The sequence below is a fragment of the Gekko japonicus genome, unplaced genomic scaffold (assembly GCF_001447785.1).
Source record: "Gekko japonicus isolate JY-2015 unplaced genomic scaffold, Gekko_japonicus_V1.1 scaffold4277, whole genome shotgun sequence".
In the NCBI taxonomy this organism is placed as follows: domain Eukaryota; kingdom Metazoa; phylum Chordata; class Lepidosauria; order Squamata; family Gekkonidae; genus Gekko; species Gekko japonicus.
This window is the reverse complement of record NW_015165373.1, coordinates 79,595-90,357: the sequence shown is the minus strand read 5'-3', so window position 1 is coordinate 90,357 and position 10,763 is coordinate 79,595.

Genomic DNA, 10,763 nt, shown 5'->3' with positions numbered 1-10,763 from the left:
CTAACGGAAGTGAATTGTGAATATTGATAGGAGTTACTTTTTGTTATTCCTTTTTTGGGGCAGGAATACCAGGCTGTCTTCTATGAGTGTAGCGCAATGACTGGTTATAACATTCTGGAACCTATGCTGAATATGGCCAGGTTGGTGCAAACTCCTCCCAAGGCTGGGAAGGGAAAGGGAACAGGAAACGTTTCTTTAAAATACTGGGTTCTAGACACGTTCCGTGATTAGCGATTAAGTGATTTCAGTTAACTCAAAGACCACTCTAGCAGGACCGGAGCCCTGCTTAAATGCGTGCAAAACACCACACCCAAAACAAATATGCAACAATAAACATCAATTTAGCCCTGAGTCAGGGCTTTTTTTGTAGAAAAAGCCCAGCAGGAACTCATTAGCATAATAAGCCACACCCAACAGCAGAAACTCATTACCATATTAGGCCACACCCCGAGCCCATAGCTGATTAGCATATTAGGCCAGACCCCACATTACCAGAACTGTGGTCATCCAGCCACGCCCACCATTTGCTTCTTATTCTGTTTACCTTGTTTGTTGTCAAAACCCAGGGCTTTTTTGTAGCAGGAACCCTTTGCATGTTAGGCCACACACCCCTAATGTAGCCAATCCTAATGAGTGTCTGCTGTTGGGTGTGGTCTATTATGCTAATGAGTTTCTGTTGGGTGTGGCCAACTCCAGAGCCAGCCGGAACTCCGTTCCTGTGCGTTCCTGCCCAAAAATAGCCCTGATAACAGTAATACTTAGTAATACATTTATAATATTACATAATGGCTCTTAATAAGAGCTGGAACTAGTATTTGTTATCTATACAGTATATATCTTTTAAAATAATAAACAAACAAAACATTTGAAAATTCTGAATACGTTAACATTCACACCAATTCTCAACCGTCCAGTAACCTAAATGATTATCAGTAAAACATAAAGTCCTTATACTTATGGGGCAACTTATATAGTTGTGACCGGCTTGTGGAGACATATTCAAAAAAGACAAACCATTTTTCCATGAAATTATTCATCTGATTAGGGTTATCTAATGCTGTAAGTTGTGTAGCCAGTTTGTCCGAGATAGCAACATCCCATACTTTTGCCCTCCACATTGTTATATTTGGGACTTTATTGTTGCATATTTGTATTTGTTATTGTTTTTTGTTTATTTTTCTTATTCTCTTAAAAATAAATATTGTTAATTGCAAAACACCACACCCAACACACACACACTCCCCATGATAGGCTATTTACAAGATAACTCCTGTTCAATAGGTCCCTTTCAGGATCCTAGTAGTCTATTGTTTCAGTGTTCAAGCTAAGTCAGTTCTCTGGTGCACTTTGGCCTTAATACACAACCATTTCCCTTTTTGCTCTTACAACTGCAGCAAACTTGCTAAAATCTAGCATGGATCTCAGCTAGATAATTAACATTTGGAGGCCAGATGAAGAGAAATGAGAGCATTTCAGTGGTCTCCATTGATTAAAACACTGAGAATAATCTTCTGTCAGAAGCTGTTCTTGAAAAAGAGCAGTTTCTGTCAAGAGCTCTCTCAGCCCCACCTACCTCACAGGGTGTCTGTTGTGAGGGAGGGGAAGGGAAAGGAGTTTGTAAGCAGCTCTGAGACGCCTTTGGGTATAAATCCAATTTCCTCTTCCTCTTCCTCTTCCTCCTCCTCCTCTTCCTCCTCTTCCTCTTCTTCTTCTTCTTCTTCTTCTTCTTCTTCTTCTTCTTCTTCTTCTTCTTCTTCCTCTTCCTCTTCTTCTTGTTGATTGCATCTTGGACAACTTCCTCCCCAGTTAACTGATTTACCAGAATTTGCCCACATGCTTGTGCTTACAAAACCTCCGTCCTCCCCTTCGTCTCTGACGTGTTCCTTTTTCCAGGCTGCTGACGGTGCATAAAGACAGGCGGAGAGAGCAGGCCAGGCACCTGGAGGAGGAATACCACAAGGGAAAGGAATGCTGTTGGTAACAGTTTTTCCCGAGCTTCAGGAATATATTGGAAGACAGCCTACAGGACCGTTGGAGTGGGTTCCTTCCTTCCTTCCACACAAGTTAAGAATGACTACTATTGGCAATATTGGAACTGGAAGAAGACTGATGCTCTTCCTCTGCAGGATAAGGGAACATTGCATTAAAACGTCGTGTCATTTGTAGTTGCAAATCACCCAAGCTTTCTCTACATTGCTTCAGGTAACAGTCCAGGGATGTAGCAGGGTCCGTTTCTCTATCAAACTGTAAACTCCCTCCCCCCCCCCATTTTAGAGGGTCTCACAATGATGCTCTGAAGCAACAGGAAAGAATGCACAGGTCACTGCATTTGATTGACAATAAAACTTACTTGGAAAAAAACCTTTGAAAGCACCGGTTTGTTGATATGTCGTTGCTTTACATTATGCTACTGGTCTAGATAGCATAGTATTGGTTACTCTGAGTGGCAGCGTTTCCTGTGGTCTTGGACAGAAGTCTTTCACTGCCTTGCTAGCTTTTAACTGGAGACGTTAAAGACTGAACCTGGGACTCTGAGCATGTGAAGCATGTGCTTTGCCACTGGCCTATGAGAATGCTCCAGAAGGAGCCGAGCCACACCTTGAGTATGGGTCTGTAGACAGCTTGACTACCCTGACGTGACGTTTATTGACTCCCTCACCATTTTGTAATAAAAGTGAGGCTTAGTCTGTAATGCTGACTCATGCCAGCTCATACAGAGGAATGAAAAACAGCAAGGGAAGAAGAAGAAGAGATCGCTTTGGGTCATCATGGTGGAGAAATGAATGATGTAAATAGATAACAAACAGAGCTGAAAATAAGGGGCCAGATATGAAGTCTAAGTAATCCACTTTCAATCCACTTTCAGTGCACTTTCAAAGTGGATTTTGCCAGTTCACACAGTAAAACTCCACTTTGAAAGTGCACTGAAAGTGGATTGAAAGTGGATTACTTAGCGTGTGTGGCAGCAGCCTATGAAGAGATCTATATAGTTGGAGATTATAACGCTGTATTCGACAAAGCCTTAGATAGGAAAAAACAATCAGGGAAACAGGAGTCAGGAAACGAATTGCCGAACTCCTTCTTAGAACTGGTTGAAGAATTTAGTTTGGTGGACTCATGGAGAACTAGAAACATAAATAAATCAGACTTTACTTTTTTCCCCCCAGCAAGAGATAAATCGTGGTCAAGACTAGACATGGCCGGGATCTCAACAACCATGATAAATGATATTTCTTTTTTTTTTGGTTAAAAGCTTTTATTTTCTTGGGTTTTATCAATCAATTTTATACATCTTTTAATCAATCAATTGTCCCATTTCCCCTCCCTCCCCCAACCGGCTCCCTTTTGTCACATATAATCGGTAAGTCACAAGATAACATCAGTTAACTTAATATTGTTCTAGACATAGTAAGTTTTGTTTCACATCCCAGTTTTTTTCTAAGTATATTTTAAAGTCATTCCATTCTTCAAAAAATCATTGGTCTTCTTCGTTATTCAACTTCCTGGTTATTTTATCCATTTCTGCCATGAACAGAACTTTTTGTATCCAATCTTCTATCTCTGGTACTTTCTCTTGTTTCCAACATTGCGCATAGACCTTTCTTGCTGTTGTTATCAAGTACCAGAACATAGTCTTTTTCATTATGTTTAGTTCTTCCATTTTAAGACCTAAGAGCAGAATTTCAGGTGCCTTCTTAAAAGAACATTTCAGTATCTTTTGCATTTCGCTGTGGAAACCATGATAAATGATATTTCGAGGGGCCAGATAAAAGACAGGTTGGTTGGTGGGAGTGAGTGAGGGAGTGAGTGAAGCAAGGAAACATGATGATTGTGGGAACTGCCAAGAAGAGGGGGAAAGGAAAAAGTATGGGAAAGGGGATACAGGGGAAAAAGAGGTGTCCCCTGAAAGTCCTTATGGGTTTCTCACTATGTAACTGGGCCTGACCTGGCAGTTGGCACCATACAACTGAGGCACAGTTTTCTCAGATAGGGGCTTCCAGGGGAGGGAAGGAGGAAAAGCCGAAGACAAGGAGAAAGATAAAAGTAGGTTGGCTGGCGGAAGCAGAGAAAAGGACGCAAGGAAAAGGCAGAGGCTTTCAGGGAAGGAAGAAATAGTGGAGCAGGGAAACATGAGATACCTCCTGCACGTCCCTGTGGGTCCCCTGTGGGTCCCCTGCTCATTTTATATTTATGTACATTAAATGCTGCTTCACTGTTTGAAATATTTTAATGTTTGCCACATCTTGGGGACCCTCATATTGGTGGAAAGGTGGCACAGAAATGGTGGTAATAATAATAGATATTACCACCAATTATTATTGGTGAAGACTGATGATTATAATTATTACCACCAATAATAATAATGATGATGAGGAGGAGGAGGATCCAAAATCAAGGACAGGCTTCTGTAAAAGTACTCCTCTTGTACAGCTTCCATTCTGTTTGGGGCAGTTTATGCAGTTGAATTTCCCTCACAGATTATGTCTAGAGTAGAATATTGCTTAAAATGATGGTGACAAGTCATATTAACATATCCGGTGATCTGTCTTATTGGTTGAGGGTTGCCTAGCAACCTCCCACATGACTGAGACCTCTGAAGGTAATCCCATTTTTCTTAAAGAAGCAGACATTGCTCATGTCATTTTTAGTTTTTTCTGAGGAGGAGGAATTACTCACCAAACCCATTGTTGTAGAACCAAATCCATTGTGTGTAAATAAGAGAACTATCGGATAATTTTTTAAGGGTGTTTTCTACAATTTTTCTTACTGATTTCCTGTTTTGTCCTCAGCCATCCGTGTACCAAGTGCATAATTACTCAGGAAAATCTGATGGAAATGGCTCAGAGCAGGAGTTTGTCTCTTCCTCCTTACCTCCCTGTTAAGTGTTTCCACTATCACTGTGCATCTAGGTGTACAAGGACACAACTGCCTTTTTGCTTCATTTCTTTCTCAAAGTGAATGCAGGTAGCCACAAGATGGTGCTGTTTTATGCACAATAAAAAAGGTGAAGGTTCCCTTGCTCGAATGAGTCCGACTCTAGGGTTGCGGTGCCCATCTCCGTTTCCAAGCCGAAGAGCCAGCGCTGTCCGAAGACGTTTCTGTGGTCATGTGGCCGACATGACTAAACACCGAGGCGCACGGAACGCTGTGACCTTCCCACTGACGTGGTCCCACCTATTTATCTACTTGCAATTTCTTGCTTTCGAACTGCTAGGTTGGCAGGAGCTGGAACTAGAGACGGGAGCTCATTCCGTCATGCGGCACACTCGGGTCTCGAACTGAACTACCGACCTTCCACAGCCTGCAGTTCAGCGTCTTAACCACTTGAGCCACCACAGGTAGGTGGGTGATCATTGGAGAGGGAGAAAAGAGGAAGAGCAGGCTCCTGTGGGACCGGGACAACTAGCACACAAGTGGCTGCTCAAACGCAGGGCTCTTTTTGTAGCAGGAACTCCTCTGCATGTTAGGTGACACACCCCTAATATAGCCAATCCTCCAAGAGCTTACAGAGCTCTTCTCACAGGGGCTACTGTAAGCTCTTGGAGGATTGGCTACATTAGGGGTGTGTCGCCTAAAGAGCCATCCGTCCGTCCGTCCATCCATCCATCCATCTATCTATCTATCTGTCTGTCTGTCTGTCTGTCTGTCTGTCTATCTTCTATCATCTATCTATCTATCTTCTATCATCTATCTATCTATCATCTATCTATCTATCTATCTATCTATCTATCTATCTATCTATCTATCTATCTATCTATCTATCTATCTATCTATCTATCTATCTATTATCTCTCTCTCTCTCTCTGTCTATCTATCCATCCATCCATCCATCCATCCATCCATCCATCCATCCATCCATCCATCCATCCATCCATCCATCCATCCATCCATCCATCCATCCATCCATCCATCCATCCATCCATCCATCCATCCATCCATCCATCCATCCATCCATCCATCCATCCATCCATCCATCCATCCATCCATCCATCCATCCATCCATCCATCCATCCATCCATCCATCCATCCATCCATCCATCCATCCATCCATCCATCCATCCATCCATCCATCCATCCATCCATCCATCCATCCATCCATCCATCCATCCATCCATCCATCCATCCATCCATGGCTCCTTTTGTAGCAGGAACTCCTTTGCATGTTAGGCAACACACCCCTAATGTAGCCAATCCTCCAGGAGCTGACAGGGGCTACTGTAAGCTCTTGGAGGATTGGCTACATTATGGGGTGTGTTGCCTAATATGCAAAGGAGTTAAAGAGCCATCTGTCTATCGATCATCTGTCTATCTGTCTGTCTGTCTGTCTGTCTGTCGATCATCTATCTGTCATCTATCTATCTACCCATAGGTGCTCATCCAGGCCTTGAGCCCTTCACTTGCAGAAGCGGCTCCTGCACCTGCCCGCTCATGGTGACAGCTGCCCCCACCTGCCCCTACTGGGCCTTAGGCATCCAGCTCACAGTGGCAACTGCTCACATTCACACTGTGGGGGCTCGGGCCATCAGCTGGTGGTGGGGGTGGCTCCTGCCTTGGGACTGGGGTGGCCCTAGTGTGTGTGGGAGTGCTTCTGGGGCGCCATCCTGGATTTTTGCCCGCGGCCCCAGAATCACAAAGACCCTCCCTGGACATTGTTCCCCAAAACTTCAGTTTGCTTTTAAGATTTTCTATACATGGAAATATATTGCATTTAGACATCCAAGAAAGGGAGTGTACAATTGGAAGAGAAGGCTCTCCTGATAGGATTGCTCAACTCCCGGTGGCAGCTGAAGGTCTCCTGGGATTACAATTGATCTCCAGGTGACAGAGACCAGTTCCCCTGGAGAAAATGACCACTTTGGAAGGTGGGCTCTATGGCATTCTATCCTGCTGAGGCCCCTCCCCACCCCGAACCCTGCCCTCCCCAGGTTCTACCCCTCGCATCAACAGGTATTTCTCAACCCGGAGCTGCCAACCCTGTCTCCTAATGTTTTACGTCTCCAAGCTATTTCTTTAATACCTAATTGTAAGCTGAAATGGGGAGCTGTGGGGAGCAGAAAGCAGGGGTTTAAATGGCTCCCAGCTGAGTGGTGGCCCAGTTCGTATTGATTCGTGAGCCATTTAAAGTTTGAACCCCTGCTCTCTGCAGATTCTTGCTAGGAGCAGAAAGCAGGGGGCCATTTAAACCAAACAGCTGTGTGGTGGCCCTGCACAGAGCAGAAAGCAGGGATTTAAGTGGCTCTCACCCATTTCACCCCTGCTTTCTGTTCACCGTGGCTTTTCATGGGGGGCAGAAAGCAGTGGTTTAAGTGGCTCCAAGCCATGTAAACCTGTTTTTTGGTGAAGACCCCTGCTTTCTGCTCTTTACAAAGTGCTATGAACTACATAAAAATTTGTGAAAGTTTGCGGCAGTTTTTCAGTTCACGAACATTGCTCCATGAACCACAAACTGGCCAAAATTCATGACGAACTTTAGTTCTAGTCAACTAGCTGCTTTCCTGGTTTTTATAGTCCACCGGAAACTTTTAGGGTTACACTAACACAGAAAAAAACACTGGAGGGGGGGGGGCTTGGCTTGGCTGAATGATCTCTTGATCAATACAGGTGCCAAGAACAACAATTAAACAAGAGGTTTTGTGCAGTTAGGTTGATGTTTACCTCATGCTGTCTTTTGGAGTAAAGACTGAAGTATTTGAAACAGTTCATTGGTTAGATTACAAATAGTTAAGTCCTGTTGACAAGATTCAGTTTATAAAAGGAACCACAAAGCAGTGCATTTTTTAAAAAAAGTTACTTTTAGGAATGAGTCATCACTGTCACTTGGTATTTCCAATATCATTCAGGTCTCAAGCAGTAACCAGAGAAAGTAAAACTGGAGAGTATTTTCTGTGACAGGGCTGTTCAGAACTTTAGTGGCATACTGTTTTGAAATTAAGATGATTTAGGGTTTAGATACATGAACGGATACTCAGATGCTTTTAATTTTCTTTAAAAGTAGTCACGTCATGGGGGAGTGAACATTTGAATGGGGGTTTTTGGCGCTGGACCAAAAGGGCTTTAAACCTCCTGCCCTGAGTCATTTCTCCAAGAGAACGCCCCCCATGAGCTGTTGGTAGAGGCCCTCCCCAAATCTTGCGGATTCTTGCCAGCAACAAGCACTGCATGTTAGAAAAGGCAATAACTGATATACAAAGAAGAGAAGGGAGCAGCAAGAAGACAATTAGATAGGACAAGAAGCAGGACCTACAATGCTCGCGCGGGGGGGGTATGCCCCCCGGCCCCCGGCCAGCAAAGCAGAAGGAGGTCCAGACTGAGGAGGAGGAGGCTGCAGGTGGGGGTTGTGTTAGCCAATCGGAGGGTCTGCGCGTAAGCTTCGTAAGCCAAGGAAGATCTACGCGGTGTTGAAGAAAAAGGCTGCAATAAGCCATTCAGCCAGACGGTGGCAGTGGTGCGCTGCGACTGAGACAATGCTGACAACATCAAGCGACGCCGAAAGAGTGCTGCCAGAACACGACTGGACCTTAAAGCTGACCATATTTCTTCAACTGCAACCTTACAGCTGACCATATTTCGACAACTGCAAAAATTTGTGCAATTTAAATGATATATGTTGTCCTCCCTTACCCCCAGCATTGTTAGTCCCATATATACATTGTGAGGTCTGCACATTCTCTCCTTTTAAGTGTCATTCCTTGTTTGTCTCCAGAGTGCTACTCTCAGGGCAATTTCCCCCTTCTTCTCGGAAGTGCCACACTCGGTCTTACTCTCTCTCTCAGCTAGACATGTATTTAGGAACCTATCTCTGTCTCTCCTCTTTCCTGTCAAGTACGTTAATTCCTAAATAAACCTTTCTCTACTCTTTAATCAGGTTGTGCACTGTTGCTATGTTAATTACTTTACCAACACTGCGTACTTTTCCACAGGCCTCAGACTGAGAGGGGAGGGGTTTTCTTTTAACCTTTTCCTCCACCTCTCTCATGACCCTGCTCCTTTCAGCCTGAGAAGCAAGAGCTGGCATTTCCTCCTTGGCCGATTTCCCTTTGCTTCAGGGGTCAATTCCTGCAGAAGCGCACAGGAGTGGAGCTCCGGCAATAAAGAACCCAGGGGGCGGGCACATGCAACAAGCCCCACCCCCTGCTCCCAGCAGCCCTTAGTCAGAGCAAGAAGCAGCCAGGTAAGTTGCAGAGCCCCCCGACCCCCTGGTCCAAAACAGACCAGTGGCACCATTAAGACCAAGTTTTACTCAGGTACAACCTCTCCCTCCTCTGCGAGGACAGATCTGCACGTTCCTCCCCCCCCCCAATAGCTAGCAATCCAAAACAGTCCAGTGGAGCCTGAGGAGTGGGGGTTGCCTTCTGACACACTGCCAGTGATGCCAGGTGGTGTGGCAAATGCAAATAAGTTAGAGGAGGAGAGGAGGAGATTGGATTTATACCCCGCCCTTCACTACCCGAAGGTGTCTCAGAGCAGCTTAGAAACTCCTTTCCCTTCCCCTCCCCACAACAGACACCCTGTGAGGTAGGTGGGGCTGAGAGAGCTCTTGACAGAAACTGCTCTTTTTCAAGAACAGCTCTGACGGAACTATGGCTTGCCCAAGGTCATCCAGCAGGTGCAAGTGGAGGAGTGGGGAATCAAAACCCGGTTCTCCCAGATTAGAGTCCGTGCACTTAACCACTGTACCAAACTGGCTCTCTTATGTTATGCTGATGAGTTATGCTAATGAGCTCCAGCACCTCTTTCTCTACGAAATGACCCCTGCTGTGACCTAAATTTATTTCACTTCACTGTGAAATTTATACATGGAGCAGCTGTGCTGTGCTCTTTTGCATGGAAAAATTATGCTTATTCTTGTTATAAGGAGAGTTCTATGGTGCATCTAAATCAAATCACTAGGCAGAGTTTCTATCATTACCTTATCTCCCATAATCTTTGACCTAAATATCCACACTAGCACAATTCTAGAAACCGCCCTTCAGAAGAAAGGCCTTTGGGCATGGATTTCTACCAAGGTTTTGTTTCCAACTCTTGAGATTTCATCACAACTTGTACTGTGCTCAATAGACAAGTGCTTTGCATGTGAACATAAAGTCTAAAAGGTTTTAAATGGTGGTCTTCTACCTTTCCAAACCGCAGCCAGAGAAAACACATTCCCCTGCACGTATTGGCCTTGGTTCAGCCACACTGGAGCTCCCTGCCTCCCAGCAAAGCTGCTGGAGGTCCGGGGGCTGTTTTGCCGCCCCGGAGGAGGCTGGGGCAGCAACAGATGCATGACACTGTGCGTCATGACGTGGGCGGGGGCGGAGCTGGCTCGGTTAAACAGCTTGGCTCCAATCCCACCCAAAGCAGTTGCAGACTTGTGCTCGCCCACCCTCCCGCCTTGTTCTTACAGTAGGCTTTTGCTGGTCGCCTATTGGTAGGAATTTAGTGCTGCACTCAATTTGCCAGCAAATTTGGAAAATGCAACAGTGGCCACAGGATTGGAAAAGGTCAGTATACATTCCAATCCCAAAGAAGGGCAATGCCAAGGAATGTTCAAACTATCGCACAATTGCACTCATATCACATGCTAGCAAGGTCATGCTCAAGATCCTACAAGCTAGGCTTCAACAGTACGTGGATAGAGAACTGCCAGAAGTACAAGCTGGGTTTCGAAGAGGTAGAGGAACTAGAGATCAAATTGCCAACATTCGCTGGATTATGAAGAAAACAAGAGAGTACCAGACTATGCTAAAGCCTTTGACTGTGTGGATCACAACAAACTATGG